At 44.9% G+C, this 20,930-nt stretch overlaps 1 protein-coding gene across 1 annotated transcript in view; it reads left to right on the top strand.

Moving 5' to 3' along the window:
* Positions 1-20,930, top strand: part of STAU1 (staufen double-stranded RNA binding protein 1) — a 145,537-nt gene that overhangs the window by 68,356 nt on the left and 56,251 nt on the right. The window lies entirely within an intron of this gene.

Below are 20,930 nucleotides of genomic sequence, written 5' to 3'. Positions count from 1 at the left end.
TGCCCTGGTTGGAACTCAACCAGTGCAGCCTTTTGGTCATACCAAGACTTCTGGAGCTGTTGGCTGGCCTCAAGGTTTTTGGTTGCCTTTTCCATGTACTCTGCCATTCTAGAGCGAAGGCCAAGTACATAGTCCACTATGTCCTGTTTAGGCTCATGGAGAGGTCTCTCCCAGCCTTCTTTAACAAGGGCAAGTGGTCCCCTTACAGGATGACCAAACAGAAGTTCAAAGGGTGAGAATCCTACTCCCTTCTGTGGCACCTCTCTGTAAGCGAAAAGCAGACATGGCAAGAGGACATCCCATCTCCTTTTGAGCTTTTCTGGGAGCCCCATGATCATGCCTTTTAATGTCTTGTTGAATCTCTCAACCAAGCCATTAGTTTGTGGATGGTATGGTGTAGTGAATTTATAAGTCACTCCACACTCATTCCACATGTGCTTTAGGTATGCTGACATGAAGTTGGTACCTCTGTCAGACACCACCTCCTTAGGGAAACCCACTCTGGTAAAGATACCAATGAGGGCCTTGGCTACTGCAGGGGCAGTAGTCGACCTAAGGGGAATAGCTTCAGGATACCTGGTAGCATGATCCACTACTACCAGGATATACATATTTCCTGAGGCTGTGGGAGGTTCTAGTGGACCAACTATGTCCACACCCACTCTTTCAAAGGGAACCCCCACCACTGGAAGTGGAATGAGGGGGGCCTTTGGATGCCCACCTGTCTTACCACTGGCTTGACAGGTGGGGCAGGAGAGGCAAAACTCCTTAACCATGTTGGACATATTGGGCCAGTAGAAGTGGTTGACTAACCTCTCCCACGTCTTGGTTTGTCCCAAATGTCCAGCAAGGGGAATGTCATGGGCCAATGTTAGGATGAACTTCCTGAACAGCTGAGGCACTACCACTCTCCTAGTGGCACCAGGTTTGGGGTCTCTGGCCTCAGTGTACAGGAGTCCATCTTCCCAATAGACCCTATGCGTTCCATTTTTCTTGCCTTTGGACTCTTCAGCAGCTTGCTGCCTAAGGCCTTCAAGAGAGGGACAGGTTTCTTGTCCCTTACACAGCTCCTCCCTTGAGGGTCCCCCTGGGCCTAAGAGCTCAACCTGATAAGGTCCAAGCTCCAAAGGCTCAGTTCCCTCAGAGGGCAGAACTTCTTCCTGAGAAGAGAGGTTCCCTTTCTTTTGCTGTGTTGTAGTTGGTTTCCCAACTGACTTTCCTGTTCTCTTGGTAGGCTGGGCCATTTTTCCAGACTCCAGCTCTACTTTTTCACCCTGTGCCTTGCACTGTGCTCTTGTTTTCACACACACCAGTTCAGGGATACCCAGCATTGCTGCATGGGTTTTTAGTTCTACCTCAGCCCATGCTGAGGACTCCAGGTCATTTCTAAGCAGACAGTCCACTGGGATATTTGAGGAGACCACCACCTGTTTCAGGCCATTGACCCCTCCCCATTCTAAAGTAACCATTGCCATGGGATGTACTTTTCTCTGATTGTCAGCGTTGGTGACTGTAAGTTTTTCCAGTCAGGTATTGGCCAGGGGAAACCAGTTTCTCTGTCACCATGGTGACACTGGCACCTGTATCCCTCAGGCCCTCTATTCTAGTCCCATTAATTAAGAGTTGCTGTCTGTATTTTTGCATGTTAGGCGGCCAGACAGCTAGTGTGGCTAAATCCACCCCACCCTCAGAAACTAGAGTAGCTTCAGTGTGGACCCTGATTTGCTCTGGGCACACTGTTGATCCCACTTGGAGACTAGCCATACCAGTGTTACCTGGATGGGAGTTTGGAGTGGAACCTTTCTTGGGACAGGCCTTGTCTCCAGTTTGGTGTCCATGCTGTTTACAGCTATGACACCAGGCCTTTTTGGGATCAAAGTTTTTACCCTTGTACCCATTGTTTTGTGAAGAGGCTCTGGGCCCACCCTCCTGTGCAGGTTTTTGGGGGCCTGTAGAAGACTCTTTACTATTTTTAGTTTTGGTTGTCTCATCACCCTTCCCCTGGGGAGTCTTTGTGACCCCTTTCTTTTGGTCACCCCCTGTTGAAGTCTTGGACACCCTTGTCTTGACCCAATGGTCCGCCTTCTTTCCCAATTCTTGGGGAGAAATTGGTCCTAGGTCTACCAGATGCTGATGCAGTTTATCATTGAAACAATTACTCAATAGGTGTTCTTTCACAAATAAATTGTACAGCCCATCATAATTACTTACACCACTGCCTTGAATCCAACCATCTAGTGTTTTCACTGAGTAGTCAACAAAGTCAACCCAGGTCTGGCTCGAGGATTTTTGAGCCCCCCTGAACCTAATCCTGTACTCCTCAGTGGAGAATCCAAAGCCCTCAATCAGGGTACCCTTCATGAGGTCATAAGATTCTGCATCTTTTCCAGAGAGTGTGAGGAGTCTATCCCTACACTTTCCAGTGAACATTTCCCAAAGGAGAGCACCCCAGTGAGATCTGTTCACTTTTCTGGTTACACAAGCCCTCTCAAAAGCTGTGAACCACTTGGTGATGTCATCACCATCTTCAAATTTTGTCACAATCCCTTTGGGGATTTTTAACATGTCAGGAGAATCTCTGACCCTATTTATATTGCTGCCACCATTGATGGGTCCTAGGCCCATCTCTTGTCTTTCCCTTTCTATGGCTAGGAGCTGTCTCTCTAAAGCCAATCTTTTGGCCATCCTGGCTAACAGGAGGTCATCTTCACTGAGAGCATCCTCAGTGATTTCAGAAATGTGGGACCCTCCTGTGAGGGACTCACTATTTCTGACTAACACAGTTGGAGACAGGACTTGAGGGGTCCTGTTCTCCCTATTTAGGACTGGAGGAGGGACATTGGCCTCCAAGTCACTAATTTCTTCCTCTGTGAGGTCATCATCAGAGGGGTTGGCTTTTTCAAACTCTGCCAACAGCTCCTGGAGCTGAATTTTGGTAGGTCTGGAGCCAATGGTTATTTTTTTGATATTACAGAGAGACCTTCGCTCCCTCATCTTAAGATGGAGGTAAGGTGTGGTGTCGAGTTCCACCACATTCATCTCTGTATCAGACATTATTTTGCTAAGAGTTGGAAGACTTTTTAAAGAATCTAAAACTGTTTCTAGAATCTAATTTCAAACTTTTAACAAACTTTTAAACTCTAAAAGACAATGCTAAACAGGGACTTAACACACAAGGCCCTAGCAGGACTTTTAAGAATTTAGAGAAATTTCAAATTGCAAAAATGAATTTCTAATGACAATTTTGGAATTTGTCGTGTGATCAGGTATTGGCTGAGTAGTCCAGCAAATGCAAAGTCTTGTACCCCACCGCTGATCCACCAATGTAGGAAGTTGGCTCTGTATGTGCTATTTCAAAGTAAGGAATAGCATGCACAGAGTCCAAGGGTTCCCCTTAGAGGTAAAATAGTGGTAAAAATAGATAATACTAATGCTCTATTTTGTGGTAGTGTGGTCGAGCAGTAGGCTTATCCAAGGAGTAGTGTTAAGCATTTGTTGCACATACACATAGACAATAAATGAGGTACACACACTCAGAGACAAATCCAGCCAATAGGTTTTTGTATAGAAAAATATCTTTTCTTAGTTTATTTTAAGAACCACAGGTTCAAATTCTACATGTAATATCTCCTTCGGAAGGTATTGCAGGTAAGTACTTTAGGAACTTCAAATCATCAAAATTGCATGTATACTTTTCAAGTTATTCACAAATAGCTGTTTTAAAAGTGGACACTTAGTGCAATTTTCACAGTTCCTAGGGGAGGTAAGTATTTGTTAGGTTAACCAGGTAAGTAGGACACTTACAGGGCTTAGTTCTTGGTCCAAGGTAGCCCACCGTTGGGGGTTCAGAGCAACCCCAAAGTCACCACATCAGCAGCTCAGGGCCGGTCAGGTGCAGAGTTCAAAGTGGTGCCCAAAACACATAGGCTAGAATGGAGAGAAGGGGGTGCCCCGGTTCCGGTCTGCTTGCAGGTAAGTACCCGCGTCTTCGGAGGGCAGACCAGGGGGGTTTTGTAGGGCACCGGGGGGGACACAAGCCCACACAGAAATTTCACCCTCAGCAGCGCGGGGGCGGCCGGGTGCAGTGTAGAAACAAGCGTCGGGTTCGCAATGTTAGTCTATGAGAGATCTCGGGATCTCTTCAGCGCTGCAGGCAGGCAAGGGGGGGGTTCCTCGGGGAAACCTCCACTTGATCAAGGGAGAGGGACTCCTGGGGGTCACTCCTCCAGTGAAAGTCCGGTCCTTCAGGTCCTGGGGGCTGCGGGTGCAGGGTCTCTCCCAGGTGTCGGGACTTAGGATTCAAAGAGTCGCGGTCAGGGGAAGCCTCGGGATTCCCTCTGCAGGCGGCGCTGTGGGGGCTCAGGGGGGACAGGTTTTTGTACTCACAGTCTTAGAGTAGTCCTGGGGTCCCTCCTGAGGTGTTGGATCGCCACCAGCCGAGTCGGGGTCGCCGGGTGCAGTGTTGCAAGTCTCACGCCTCTTGCGGGGAGCTTGCAGGGTTCTTTAAAGCTGCTGGAAACAAAGTTGCAGCTTTTCTTGGAGCAGGTCCGCTGTCCTCGGGAGTTTCTTGTCTTTTCGAAGCAGGGGCAGTCCTCAGAGGATGTCGAGGTCGCTGGTCCCTTTGGAAGGCGTCGCTGGAGCAGGATCTTTGGAAGGCAGGAGACAGGCCGGTGAGTTTCTGGAGCCAAGGCAGTTGTCGTCTTCTGGTCTTCCTCTGCAGGGGTTTTCAGCTAGGCAGTCCTTCTTCTTGTAGTTGCAGGAATCTAATTTTCTAGGGTTCAGGGTAGCCCTTAAATACTAAATTTAAGGGCGTGTTTAGGTCTGGGGGGTTAGTAGCCAATGGCTACTAGCCCTGAGGGTGGGTACACCCTCTTTGTGCCTCCTCCCAAGGGGAGGGGGTCACAATCCTAACCCTATTGGGGGAATCCTCCATCTGCAAGATGGAGGATTTCTAAAAGTTAGTCACTTCAGCTCAGGACACCTTAGGGGCTGTCCTGACTGGCCAGTGACTCCTCCTTGTTTTTCTCATTATTTTCTCCGGCCTTGCCGCCAAAAGTGGGGCCTGGCCGGAGGGGGCGGGCAACTCCACTAGCTGGAGTGTCCTGCTGGGTTGGCACAAAGGAGGTGAGCCTTTGAGGCTCACCGCCAGGTGTGACAATTCCTGCCTGGGGGAGGTGTTAGCATCTCCACCCAGTGCAGGCTTTGTTACTGGCCTCAGAGTGACAAAGGCACTCTCCCCATGGGGCCAGCAACATGTCTCGGTTTGTGGCAGGCTGCTAAAACTAGTCAGCCTACACAGATAGTCGGTTAAGTTTCAGGGGGCACCTCTAAGGTGCCCTCTGGGGTGTATTTTACAATAAAATGTACACTGGCATCAGTGTGCATTTATTGTGCTGAGAAGTTTGATACCAAACTTCCCAGTTTTCAGAGTAGCCATTATGGTGCTGTGGAGTTCGTGTTTGACAAACTCCCAGACCATATACTCTTATGGCTACCCTGCACTTACAATGTCTAAGGTTTTGTTTAGACACTGTAGGGGTACCATGCTCATGCACTGGTACCCTCACCTATGGTATAGTGCACCCTGCCTTAGGGCTGTAAGGCCTGCTAGAGGGGTGTCTTACCTATACTGCATAGGCAGTGAGAGGCTGGCATGGCACCCTGAGGGGAGTGCCATGTCGACTTACTCGTTTTGTCCTCACTAGCACACACAAGCTGGCAAGCAGTGTGTCTGTGCTGAGTGAGAGGTCTCCAGGGTGGCATAAGACATGCTGCAGCCCTTAGAGACCTTCCTTGGCATCAGGGCCCTTGGTACTAGAAGTACCAGTTACAAGGGACTTATCTGGATGCCAGGGTCTGCCAATTGTGGATACAAAAGTACAGGTTAGGGAAAGAACACTGGTGCTGGGGCCTGGTTAGCAGGCCTCAGCACACTTTCAATTGTAAACATAGCATCAGCCAGGGGGCAACCATGCCAAGGAGGCATTTCCTTACAGGTGGCCTTTTTTGGGCCCTGTGTTCCAGATCATATTGATGACAGGTGCCTCACACACGACACACATCTTCAAGACCTCTCAGTACAGGGACATTGGGATCGTCATCATCAGTCACTACACATCAACTTCCTAGAGCTGCTGGCAGTATTTCTAGCCCTGAAAGCATTTCTTCATCACCTCTCTCACAAAGTTGTCCGAGTCCGTAGAGACAACATGACAGCAATGTAGTATCTTCAGAATCAGAGGGGACATAGTTACTCCAATTGTCACAACTTTCTTGGAGAATATGGAAATCACATACACCTAATGGCAGAGTAACTCTCAGGAACTGATAATTACTTTGCAGACCTGCTCAGCAGGATGCAACAAGAAGTCCACGAATGAGAGCTTCATCCGTAAGTCCGTCAAACATACTTCCGGAAGTGGGGCACAGCTCAAATAGATCTCTTCGCCACAGCAGAAAACACAAAATGCCAAAACTTCACCTCCAGGTTCCCAGATATGCCTATGCTTTTCCTCCTCTCCCTCTCATTCCTTTTCTAGTGTGATAAGTCGGGCAAACGTCTCTTAATATGATGCTTGTAGCTCCCCCATGGGCTCACCAGCACTGGTTCACCACACTATTGGTTATGTCAGTAGTTCCCTACTTGTAGCTTCCCAACAGGCCTGACCTTCTCACTCAAAACAAAGGTCAGGCATACAGATTAGAAATCACTCAACCTTGGTTTGCTGCTGAGGTCATAGTTTGGTTACCTGGATCTCCCTGCAGAATGCATGTATGTTCTCAGAGAAGCTCATTAACCCACTATCAGAGCATGCCATGCTGCAAAGTGGGAACACTTTGCTACTGTGAACCCAAACACATTAATCCCATTAAAGCTAGTGTCCAAGACATTGTCTGCTACTTTCTTCATCTGCAGAAAGCTAATTTAGCTTACAACTCCATTCACTTACATCTTGCAGACATAGCTGCTTATTGAAAAAAAAGGGCAACATACATCCCTCTTTACGATCCCAGTAATCAGAGCATTCATGTAAGGTGTTAAACGGGTTATTCCACTAAGACTGCCCCTACTTCATCTTGGAACCTAAACATTGTCCTTAACGGGCTGATGGGTCCTCCTTTTGAACCACTTCACTCATGTCCTCTTCAGTACCTCTTATGGAAAGTGGCTTCTTTAGTCGCAATCACATTTCTCAGACTGGTTGGTAAGCTCCAGGCCCTAATCCTGGAAGAACTATTATTCCAAAGTCATTAGGACAAGGTGGTTCTTTGCGCCAATCTGAACTTCCCTCCTAAAGTGGTCTCTCAATTCCATATTAATCAGTCCATTGAGTTGCCTATCTCATTTCCGCAACCTGACTCAGTTGCTGAACGAGCACTTCACACTCTAGGCGTTAGACGGTAAACATGCATTACTGTTCTACAGTGACAAAACTAAAGAGTTTGGAAGGGATAAACAGCTCTTTGTTGCTTTATCACCATCTCATAAAGGCAATTCAATATCAAAGAATAGCATAGCTACGTGGATAGTAAAATGTATTCATGCTTGTTATGCTAAAGCAAAAATACAACTCCCAGAGCACATTCTACCAGCAAGAAGGAAGCCACTATTGTTTTCCTTGGAAATATCCATTGGCTGATATTTGTAAGGCAGCTTCATGGTCTACACCACATACATTCACAAAACACTATTATGTAGCTTTACTTGCACTGCAGGAAGCTAACCTAGGCCAAGCAGTACTAGGAATTATTTTCCAGTCAACTGCAACTCAAACGGGCTAGCCACCGCTTTCATGGAGGGAATGCTTTACAGTCCATTCAGAGCATGTGTATCTACAGCCACACATGCCATCAAACGGAAAATGTTACTTTCACAATAAGCATCTGTTCAGTTATACTTATACTTGTTTATAGTTGTACATATATAGTCATATTTGCATGGACATCTTTCTCTATACTACACTTCTATTCTCACCTTCCTGTGGGGAAAACTATCTAACAAAGGAGTCAATGCCCATGCGCTGTATTGCCGTGAAGGAGGATTCAGTTAATCCCCCGACTCAAATGCTTTATCAGTGAAAAACAACTTGCAATAATCCAAACCCAACACTAGAGGCAGGAGCAAGCTGAGCACATGAATCAACAGCACAATATACCACGAACAGTTGCTTACTGGATAGGTAAAGTTTTCCTTTCGTATTGCCAAGGTCCCTTAGTGCGGAACCATTGCTGCAGCAGGTCATGATTTTGATAACTGAGAAAACAAGTTATAATGGGCCACTGTGGAGTGCTGAAGAGGGGAGGCCCGCCAGGTGTCTGATATGTTTGTTCAATTGAGAAGAATCTTAGTACCATATGTTAGAGAACCGTCTTCAGCAGCCATTCTTCAAGAAATAGTTCCAAGCTAGGACCCACTGAGCACTCTGGGAAGCCCAACAGTCAGATAATATTGCATATAGACCGCCCTTCTGCATCCTCCGCTCTGCGATGTAGGTTGGCAACTGTTTCTTCGAGTCTGTCTGTTAACTTAAGATGATGAGCGTGCAGCAGATTCACATCAAGTAAGACAGTTGTAGAAAAGTGCCCCTTTTGGCATGGTGCCCCCTCCCCCAACACACTTTTTGCCTGATATCTGATGCTGACTTGACTCAGTGTGTATTGGGACACTGCTAACCAGGCCCCAACACCTGTGGTATTTCCTTAAACTGTACCATTACTTCCACAATTGGCTCACGCCTGGCACACAGCTACGTCCTTTGTAAAAGGTACCAGTGGTACCAAGGGCTCTGGGACCAGAGAGGTTCCCTAAGGGCTGTAGTATGTATTATGCCATGCTAAGAGACCTCTCACCAAACACATGCACACTGCCGTTGTAGCTTGTGTGTCCTGGTGAGGAGAAAAAGGTAAAGTCGACATGGCATCCCTCTCTGGGTGCCATGCCCACAAACCACTGCCTGTGGCATAGGTAAGTTACCACACTAGAAGGCCTTACAACCCTAAGGCAGGGTGCACTAGACCACAGGTGAGGGTATAGCTGTGTGAGCAATATGCCTCTACAGTATCTAAGTCCATTCTTGGACATTGTAAGTGCTGTGTGGCCATATTGAGTACATGGACTGGGAGTTTGTCATTACGAACTCCACTGCTCCATGATGGCTTCACTGAAGACTGGTAAGTTCTTTATCAAACATCTCATCTCAATAAACCCACACTGATGCCAGTGTTGGATTTATTGAAAAATGCATATGGAGGGCATCTTGGAGATGCCCCCTGTATTTCGCCCAACTCTTTAGTGTAAGGCTAACCGGTCTTTGCCAGCCTGCCACTAACAGACAAGTTTCTGACCCCATGGGGTGAGCGCCTTTGTGCTCTCTGGGGTCAGGAGCAAAGCCTGCTTCACACCTCCCTCCTGCAGGAACTGCAAGACTAGTCGGTGAGCCTCAAAGACTCCTGCCTCGTGTTACACTACCCCAGGGCACTCCAGCTAGTGGAAGATGCCCACCCCCCGAACCAAGCCCTACTTTTGGCAGCAGGTCCGGCAGGAAAATGAGTAAATATCAGGAGGTGTGCCATTCCAGCTAGGACTACCCCCATGGTGCCCAGAGCTGAGATGAATCCCTCCTGGCAGAATCCTCCATTTTGCTTTGGCAGATATTAGTCAATAAGTTTTGGAATGTGTTCCCCTCCCTAAAAGGAGTGTGCACGGGAAGGATGTAGCCACTCTTGGCTACTGCCTTCAGACCCCTGTGCCGCCCCTAAATCTAGCATTTAAGGGCATCCCTCAACCTTGCTCTTCAGATTCCTGGCGACCTCAACAAGAAGGTTGAAGAGCCGCACCAGCAGAGAAGAGCCGCACCAGCAGAGAAGACTCCAGACGACAACTGACTTTGCTCAAGCCTTACTGGCCTGTTTGCAGCTTCAACTCTCCTAGAAGAAGACCTGCGGGACCAGCGACCTCAACAAACCCCAGAGGACTGCCTGCCTACCCTCGGACAGAGATCTCCAGAGAACAGCAGTCCTGTCCACAAAGAAACCTCCAAGAAGGACTCCAGAGAAACCCTGGATCTGCGGGTCTTGCCCATTCTGCTCCTGATGGCCACGACCCATGTGCAGGTGTACCACTGGTCCAGCTAAGGTCCCCACGTGATTCCGACCTTGAGTCTTCCTCCCCCCCCACCCGGGTTGACCCCTCCTGGCCAACACAACACCTGCAGCCTTAATCCAGAGGACCCCGCCCCCCCCGATGACAGTGACCAGCTCCGGTTAATATTTCCCGATGCCTAAAGGGTACCCTTGCACCCTGAGACCCCTGTCCTTGGGGAACTCGCCAGACGGTCCAGCAGTGTCCAGTGGACGCTCTACTTACTTGTCTAACAGTGGGTTTTCTTCAGTCGAATCCCTGGATCCAGCCTGCACCATCTTTGTGACCCTAGGGGTTCTCCCATTGAAAAGCATTGGGTGTCCAAAGTTGTTTGCACACTACACCTGGCCGCCCCTGTACCATTGAGGGTGTGTTTGGTGCTGACCTGGGCCCCCCTGGTGCTGATCTAAAGCCCCCAGATCTGTACCCTGAAGTCACGGGTACTTACCTGCAAGCTGTTGCTTTCCAAGTGCCCCCATCTCAATAGGAGTCCATTGAGCACCCGACACCAGCTTTGACCTCTGCACCCTTTGGGCCCCGTGCTGCTGGTGGTGCACTCTTGGTGACTTCCTAAATTTTGCCCTGTGGACACCATAACCCCCAAAGACTGGGATTGTAAGTAGAGTACTTACCTGCAAGTTGTGTTGTTACTTTTCCTCCCCTAGGACTGCATTGCTTTGTATGAAAAATTGCACTGTCCACTTTTGAAACTGAAAAAGTGTTACCTGTAAACTGTTTACCTATGAGTTCTAAACAAAGTGCAATTGATACTTGAAAGTGATACATTCTTGAAGCTGTACTTAACCTGCAACAAAGATCCTTTTGGTTCTAGAAATAAAGTAACAAAGTATATTTTTGATGCATAAAACATTGGCCTGGAGTTAGTCATTGAATGTATGCCTCATTTCTTGACTGTGTGTGTACAATAAAGGCTTAGCACTACCCTCTGATAAGCCTAGCTGCTTGACCACACTACCACAAACGAGAGCATTAGTATTATCTACTTTAGCCTGGACTCTGTGCACACTATACCTTACTTTGGTATAGTATATACAGAGCCAGCTTCCTACAACAGTGCCAGTGCGAGCTTTCAGGAAGTTTTTGGTATCCCTGATGGCCTGAAGCAGTTTGTCAAACTGAGTAGAGTGAGTTTGTAGGGTCGCTTCCAAGTGACGAAGGCTGTCAAGAGTCTTTTTAGGTGCAGAAGGTGTGGTCGCCTCCCCAGCACCAGTGAGTGGTGTTTTAGTGGTCTTAGGCTTCCCATCATCATGCACCAACCTGGGCGATCCTGGGAGTGGTCAAAGGACAAGTGCAGTAGTTGTCCAGCGGTCACACCAAGAAAAGAGATATAGGCCGCAAAGCAGGTGACAGCTGCCCAGTATCGCGATTGACTAAGGCACACCAGGATCAACTCACTCAGGGTCCAGTTCGAAGTAGGCAGACTGGTAGGCGTTCCGATAATGAGCTACTTGAAGTTGTTCCTGGGTCCCCAGTGTCAGCAAGCTAAGGGCATTGGGTACTCCAAAGAGCAGAGGTCACCAATGGTACTATGGGCTGATGCGATTTACCCCACTCCCGGCACCCCCTCCTCACCTTCTCTGTGCATACAGGCAGCAGTGGGGGGGAAAATAAATCCTGGAGCTGCCCAGTAGTGTTATAGATACTAAGCTCCTTGCATGTCAGGGAAATTGTCTGACGATGCAAATGGGATACCAGTGTCAATGCGTATCTGCCAGGTAACATAAAAAGTGTCAGAGAAAGAACTGTGCTGCCACAAAGTGAGCAGGCAGGGTAGCACTGAACAATCCCCCTACATTGCTTCCACATGTGAGTAATGGGTGCCCGATGTCTGGCTCACCTTCTCTGTCTGCTCCCTCGCAGTCCTGATATGTGGCAGGTTGCCCCTCCTTTGAGCTGCTGGCAGAAGAAGCTCTTGGAAAGCTGCTGTCCACGAGTAGACCTGGATCTTCCAGATGGGCTCAGTCGGGCATCGGTGTGACTTGAGGCCAGGTGTCAACCTGGCCGCTTAGCAGCCTGATCTAAGCAGGTATGGGAGCTGCTTGGCAGTCCGCATTGCATCCCCTTTCCCTAGGAAGCTTACGGCAGTGATCCGGTTGATCGGGTGGCGCAGAGCAGCATAGCAATCTACATCTGCTTCATTGCCAAGGCCGAGCCGTTACGGGTCTGCTCAGCCGAGGTCCATGACCCACTCCAGTCTGCTGCAGATGGTGTTTTGGCGACCTTGGTGGTGACACTGCAGGGTGGTGGGGAGCTTTAGCCCTGGGGCCTGCTACGCCATCTTGGGAGCAAATGGAACACTGCGCCTTCAGGTAGGGGTGGGATAACTCGAGCAACTCGGGCTGCTTCAGTCCAGGCTACGATGAACACACAGGCCTCACAAGTAGGCACGTTCTCTGCTTCTATCGCCACCAAGATGGCGATCCTTGCCCCCAAAGCGATGTCATCCGAGGTTTGTATGCCATTTCAATGGCTAGGTTCAATAATTCACCTTAAAGGCCACTGGATGGAAGGGATTAAAGCAGGATAATTAATGGGCCTGCCACGGAGTTCTTTAGAAAGCGTCCATTGTGGCTGCCATCTTGGCCACGTCCCCTAAATGTGCAGTTCATTCATGCACCTCTCTAGCTTGCCATTGATTCTTTTTTTATGCCTACGTTCTTTTAGAACCTGGTTACCTTTTGAGCATGTTCATCAAGCCTTTTCCCTTCTGATGGGCAGTATTTAAGATTTTGAAAATGTTGTCATCCATCACAAAGGGCCTCAATCATCTGATTAGATGGAAAAAATGACTGGATTACTGTCCCAAACTCCTTGGTGACATCATCCTACAACAAGAAACAAAAGCTGCAATTACAAAGGTGTGCAGCACGCAACGGACTTGGGTGCAAAATAATGCTTGTGACCCAGCTTCGATCAAGAAAAATGATGTTATAACTCTTTTAGATTAAAGAAAGGTACATTTGACTCTATTTCTCAAGATGAAAATGGTAGATTGCTCATTAGCCGCCTCACCATAGGCCATTTATCAACTTACATTGTCCAGATACATGCCCCTACAAACAGTGACCCTTTCTTTTTGATTGATCTTAATAAACAAATTTCCATCAACCCTAAAGATAGTTGTATAATCCTAGGTGAAGACTTCAATTTTCCATTGGACACTACCTTGGATAGATTGTCCATATGCATTTACAAACCAACCAGGCCTCGCCTCCAAAGGCATAAACTATGTGAAGACAGTAACCTAATACCTGGCAATTGCATAATCCAAGCTGCAGTGAGTTCACTTTTTACTCCCACCCACATCACTTTTGACCAGAATAGACTACCTACTCACTAGCAGTAATCTGGTCCCTTTTTCCTTTTGCCCCACCATTGAACCTATTGTCATCTCTGATCATGTCTGTATATCTCTTACAAACCCTCACCCAAAAACAAAACAACTTGGAGAATGAATGAATGTGTTCTAAAAGATCCTCCTGCGAGGAAACACATTCTAGCAGCCTTAAATATGTTTTTTCAAGCTAGTAATAATCATGACTTTTCCCCTGAAATTATTTGGGGAGCGGTGAAGGGCCACCGTTAGAGGTGTCATTATGTATATTATGGAGGAGAAAAACAGGAACTTAAGAGTGGGTGACTTAGAATCTTCTATCAAACAGCTGGAGTCAGAAATATCACGCTCACTATATCACAGTATTACCCTCAACATCAAACGTCTAAAATATGAATTCAACAAATCCTTAGTGAACGGGCCCATGTATGCTTTCAAACTCAAAGCCATTAACCTTTTGGTACGCAGAAAAGCTGTAAAACATCTTGCTCTTTATTTGAAACATAGACCCATTAAATCCTGTATGCCCACTACAAAATACAAAAATGGCACTGTCCTATCAGATTCCAATCTGATTTTAGACTCATCCCTCCTTTTCATGAAACACTATATAACCCTACCCTGGTCCCCAAAGAAACTATTTAACAAAAATACCTCAATAGCTTAAACCTACCAAACCTTTCCGATAATTCCAACATGATTCTCGGTAAGGAAAGTGAGGAAAAAGAAATCTCAAATGCCACTAAAGCCCTTTAATGCAAGAAAGCCACTGGTCCGGACAGCTTCACTGCCAACTTCTTTGAAACCTTCCAAGCCCCACTAACCACACCGTAAGAATTATTTATTTATTTTGAGCCTTCTGAGAAGATTTACGGCAGTGCATTTGAAGCATTCATGTTGGTAATCCACAAAGAAAGTAAAGACACTTTTCACAAAAGCTGTTGTCTGATCTCATTATTAAACATGAATTACAAGATTTACTCCAAGGCTCTATTGCTTTGGCTAGAGAAACCGCTCCTCTCCCGTATACATCCTACTCAAACAGGTTTCATGAAACACAGACTTGTTGCAGACAGTATGTACTTGTTCATCCACATAGCTGAGAAAGCAAAATCTGTTTACTCTCCTATGACCATGGTGCTAGATGCTGAAAAGGCCTTCGGTAAAGTTCCCTGGCCATTCCTGAGAGCCACTCTACATTCATTTAGTTGCGGCCCACACTTCACTTGTATGGATGTATGTGTTTACCATAAACAGTCAGCTCATATAAAAATAGATAGCCAAATATTGAATACATTTTTGGTTCACCAAGGAGCAAGACAGGGTTTCCCCTCATACCCCCTCCTATTTTTACTTACTATTCTGTTTGCAATAACTGAGTAATTAGGGCAACCCCCTTTCCATCTGTCAATCATAAAATGGCCGGTTATTCAGAAGATGTCCTAATCTTATCTAGTAATAATGCAGAGGACACAATTCCCAAAATATTAGACTTAGTGCTTTTTCATCTGTATCCTGATTCTCCGTCAATAGAGGGGAAAAAACAGAAATTACTGCCTAGTGTACTATGTTTACCTCATTTAACCGAAGCTTCTAATCTAAAATGGCAACCCTCCTGCCTAAAGTCTTTGGGAATTCAATTTAAAACAGTCCTGAAGGAAACAAGAGCCCATACTGAAGCAACTCTCTGAGCCAGAGTTAACTCTTTGCTAGACGCCTGGTCACCAAAATACATCACGTCGTGGAGATGTGTTGAAACAATTAAAATTATGTTGGTCCCTCAAGTTAACTTTATTTTTGGAATGCTTCCATTGTAATTATCGGAGAATTTCTACAAAATTATTGCTATACTGAATTCTAATTTAATTTAGAAAGACAAAAAAGCATGTATTTAACTATGTGAGCTCAAAACGAATATATTTAAAGGTGGACTGGGAATCCCAAACTTTGCCACCTACCAAACAGCATTCCTTGCCAGACAAACAACCCACTAGGTAAACTCATAGCTTCCCTCCCTTCCCCCATGGGTTGATATTGAAGCTGACCGGGTTAAACCGCCTTCTTTGGTTAACTTACTCGCTGTTAAACACCTAAATGCTGCTCTTTTCCATATTGGTGGTCGCCGAATGCTTCTGGAATAAATTGGATGCTTCCTCTTTAGTTCATCCCCCCATACTAAATTAAACCCCAAACCTGACTTGTCGAAATCCTGGGCGTGATCTGGTGTTCTGCTTATCAATGATCTGGGTTCCTCTGTGCCCCTCCCCCTCCTCCCTTCCCTATGCTTTCTGAGAAGTTAAAGATCCAACCCCTCATAGTTTTATACATTTATGAAAATTAAAGTTACAATTGGGAAACTAGGTGCTACACGTACATCTGATTGCATGAAATGTCTAGAAACCATCTCCAGCAAGGGACATATTGCCTCTGCAGTTTTGAAACTCTTAATGAGCCTACACTTGCTCAACCATATTCTGGAAAATTGGTCAGAATCACTTATGGTCAAATTACATTAATCTGCCATCACAATGTAGTTCGGATCAAATATAGGACAGTATTCCTTTCCTTAAAATCTCTCCTCTAATCACTCAATGTAGATACCTGACCCCTGTAAGATGACACAAAAAAGGCTTAGTTGACTTGGCCCTCTGTTGACATTGTCATGAAGCAGAGGGTGATCTTGATCCCATTACTTTTTATTGTAAGCACATTCATTGCTATTGGAACAATTTTGAACATGCATACCATAAACCAGATATTCCATGCCATTCTTACACACCCATATTCTCGCCCTTGAAAAATTGTACTGAAACCAACCATCATCCAATGAAACTTCCATTTATTAGACCTGCTTCTCAAAATAAGACTCAAAACTATATTTTCAGGATCGAAAAAAAATCTAAATATTTTTTACTACACTTGGTGAGCCTGGATATGTTATGGTAGAATTATTAATAATGTTTTATATAATGGCAACTTCAATACCTCTTGTTCTAGATTAGTATGGGATAGTTTTGATATGCACCTAGAGAAAATCAAACCCCTGTAAATGTGATACATAAATACAAGCAAAACCTTCCTCTCCATTTCTTTGTAATTACCCGGCCATCCACGATTTGCATATGTTTATTTAAAGGCAACTTCTTGCTCTCTTTACTTCTTTTCTCTCTATTTCTCTTCTCACTCTCCTGTATTTATTTCTTTTAGATGCAAAGTGCTCTTTCATATGTGTTTGTATGTCTCTGTATGATGCACTACCGCAACATGCTTTTGTATTAACCGAACCATGCAGTGTTTTCTTCTGTTAACTGGTTTATGAAAAACTTTAATACAATTTACTGAAATAATACAAATATATTACTTGGTCCCCATTTCAGTTCTCTGTATGTATATAGGTGTGGAGCATTATCCAGTACAAGGCTCCAGTTCAACTCCTGCATTATTGTCTCAAGTTATGGTTCTCAGCACATGGCCCCTACAGCACTAGCCTAATTAAATCTCTTTGATGGTACCAAATGAATGATTTTAGTCTGGTTTTTGTACATCAATATTGCAGTATTGGTTATTCAGCTGTTTTGTCCCAGTGCAGTTTGATTGCTAGAAGTTTGATTATTAGGGTTCCTGGTTTTATGATATTTAATTTTTTAATATTTCCATCTGTATTTATCCATATTTATTTTTTGGTCCATATTATTGGTATTTATCCATATTTATCTAGTGTTTTAAGAATAAATCGAGATGTAAAATGGTATATTCAGCCCATCACTTTGTTGTTGTTGCAGTGCATGCTATTTAAGGCACAATGTTTGCTAAACCTAAATGTTCGCTAACTCTAGCCAGGATATGAGTAGGAACATCCTTAGTTAACAGCGGAAAACAATGGTCTAAATGGATGTTCATTAGATATACTGCTACTGTGTCCTTTCTAAAGTTTGTACGTTGACTGACCTGTGCTGGTCAACTTAATTCCCTTAATGATGCAGAACCTCTCAGAGCTCCTTGTAAGTACACCCATGTGCACCTCCTCCTCCTAAAAGGCAGGAAGCCACTGACCCTTATCCTCAGCTTTTTATGAACAAAGCCTTTTCTGAGATAGCATCCTGATAAACTCAAGAAACTTGCCCGCTTTGCAGGAAAGGGTTCTTGCAGCCTTAGGAGCCTCACCACATAGGGTGGCAGCAAATGTGCCTTAGAGTGGTCGGTGTTTGCCTTGAGTATGTATTGCCCTGAGTGAACTGTCTTTGGGAGTAATTAGAACTAAGAGATTACTTTTCTAGGCTATTGTCTACCTTTTTGGAAACTACAGAACAAAGCGTTGTGGACTGGTTTTAGCAGTGAATTAAGCACCAGCCTGTAGGGCTATGAAAACTAGTATGAAACGTAACAGTTGACTTTGCTCAGGAAATGTCTTCAATCACAACTAAGTGCAGTCTTCAAGATCTGTTGGATGGCATTTTCAAGGTGCAGCCCATACAAAGTAATGCTTGTGCCATGGTGCCAGTGGTAAACTCTTGATTGCCCACACAATCCTAGTTAAATATTTGGAAATAGACGCTAGAGTTATAAAACTATTTTACGAGCACAGATATGTACAGATGTTGATAAGCAAGTTGGAAAGGCGCTTGTAACACCTTCCAAATCAAAAATAGTTGGGCATGTGAAAGGGCCCCTTCCTTTATGCGCCTTGGAATGCTATGTGTCTATGGTTTGTTGATTTGTGTTACCAGATAGCAAACCAATAATTAATTTCCAACTCCTGATTTTAAATGGTAACTGATTCACAAAGGGGAACCCCATTTTGCAATGGCTGAAAACACATCTGTCACATCTCAAAACGAAGCCTAGGTCACAAACCCTTTGGATTGTAATTTGTGACATAGGCTTTGTACATCCGGTCCTAGATTGTTTTGATTTAGGAGTTCACCACAGTTCACATCAGTACTTCAACTCCTATCCTTCACTTCAGCAATTAGATTTCTTCCACTTAAGCAATTATGTTTCACTATTAGGCAAGCCTGTAAACGATTTAGATACCGGAACTAATTTAAAGGTAAAGGACCTTACTCCATGTTATGTCTTTTGCACTGTTAATTCAGTAACACCCGTCTCTACACTCCTTGTTCCTCTAGACAAACTGACTTCTGTTCCCCCTTTTTCCTCTGTAGGTTTACACGGAAAAAGAAGCATTTGCCATGCAATAGGTCTCGTATTTGGTTTAGTTAGAGCTGTTGGCATTGTAAATTAATAACTGGACTTTTCATGCCATATAACTTGGTCAGCCCTACCTCATTTTGTCTTTTCCTTCCATATAATTCCAGTAGTCCTGCATATAACTAAAACACTTCAATTTACCTTCTCCCTCTGTCTGCAGCAAAAAATGAAAATGTCTTTTAGCATCTTAATTTAAATCTGCCCTGCTAATTCCATTAGAATACCACTTTCACCACCTCACCATCAGAGTTGCTGGCTGACTAACACAGTTCCCCAAAAAAGGACACAAGACAGCCACAGAAGAGAAAGAAATACTCTAGAAGGGCCATCTGAACATATCAAGAGTATTCAACAGTCATAGTGTAATAAGGATGTTCAGTTGGCCTGAATTATGGTCATACTTGTAATAGGGTGATAATATTATAACATAAATAACTATCATTGAAACCTTTGTCAGAAAGAAACTTTTGTCATTTCACTGTAATCTTCAAAACATCCCCTAGGGAACACCTAACAGAAATATCATTTGTATAAAACATGGGTCATGTAACCATATTGTTAGCCTCTAGAGGGCATAACCCCATGAAACACGAGAAAATAATGCAGTGTAACCATATACTTAGCCCCTAGAAGGTTCTAGCCATGAGAAAGCTTAAAATACATTGAATGGTGGAAGGGGGTTATTATTTTGGAGTCCCCACTAACATAGTGTAGGGACCCAGAGATGATGGAGACAGAGCACCCTGTGGTCAATGTTTTGAAGGTGGTCTCATTGTCCCAGGACTGCCAGAGGCTGAGTAAACATGTTGCCATGCAAAGCATTATGGGACAACAAGGATTTTAATATGTTGATATGACTGTAATGCTTAGAACAGCCCCTAGAGGACACCACAATGAAAATGGCATTTGTAAGAAACATGGTTATGTAACTATATAGTTAGCCCCTAGAGGGCGTAACCACAAAAAAATCTAATAGTAATAAATAGTAAAAAATGGCAATAAATAATGCAGAATAACCATATATGAAGCCTCTAAGAGGGCATTTAGCACATTATGTATTTTCAGAGGTAACAGACCCATAGCGAAGATATTACAAACAGGGCCCTTAAAACACAAGCTATTCTCAGCTGTAAAACAAAAGTCCCAGCCATGTGAATGCTTAAATAGATTGCATGGTGGGAGGGGTTATTATTTTGGGGTCTCCAATAACTTAGTACGGAAACACACAAATGACCTAGAAAGAGCGCATCATGCTGAACGTTTTGGTGTTGGTCCCATTGTCCTAGGACCACCACAGGCTGCGTTATGGGCAAAAATGTTGAGAAAAAGAATGCTTGCAAAGCATTATGGGTTGAGTTTTCCCGAGTGCAGTGAATATTGTAGCATCGGCTCTCCTGCTGTGCTGGAAGAGCCCTTTCTCTCTGAGGATTTCTGTTTTACCATGAAGCGTATACCAATTTTAGGTGTTTTAAGGGGAGAGCCACAAGAAAAGACTGATTAGGTAACTGTGAACAATGTGACCAGCGCTCCAAATACCGCTGATCAAGTTCACGCTGTTGTGCCTGTTCGCACTGTGAGCGTCATGGCTGACTTGCAGCACGAAGGGAAGAGAAAAAAAAAAAGTAGTTCGCCCGCGCTGAATTATATTGGCAATTGTGCAATAATCCATGTAACAGGGGCAGTCTTCAAGGCGTGACAAACAAAGTATTTACTGTGGACATCACAGGATTTATGAAAGGCAAGCCCTGGAACGAGTGAAAGTGATGGCCGTGACATGACATGGTTAAAATACTTACACCAGGTCAAAGCGCTTGTGTGTTCGACCTAAAAAAGCCTATGATGTAGCAGCCACAGGGCATGTATAGGTGTTTTAGCATATGTTGTACATGAGCTTGTCTCCCAAAATAACGCTGGGCAACAAATTATCTGATGCCATGCCTGCAGTTGTGGAGCCCCCATGACTGTGGAAAAAGGAGAGGTATAGGAAAAGCAAAACAAGAGTCACTGCTGTGAAAATGCTTGTGTTAATACCTTTTAGAAAAGTCACGATTCTCTTTTTGCAGCTCTCCTCCATCAGAACTAACATGCCAAACAACTTCCTGTTCAGTAGCCCCTCTGGCCAACCCTACAATATGTAAAATGCAAGCCATCGATTTTTAAACGTTCATTCCAATCAAGAAACCTCAGTGACTACAACTTGTGAAAAAAGTCTCACCATTTCAC

This window comes from Pleurodeles waltl, chromosome 7 (assembly GCF_031143425.1).
Source record: "Pleurodeles waltl isolate 20211129_DDA chromosome 7, aPleWal1.hap1.20221129, whole genome shotgun sequence".
In the NCBI taxonomy this organism is placed as follows: Eukaryota; Metazoa; Chordata; class Amphibia; order Caudata; family Salamandridae; genus Pleurodeles; species Pleurodeles waltl.
This window is presented reverse-complemented; position numbering and strand designations above follow the sequence as displayed.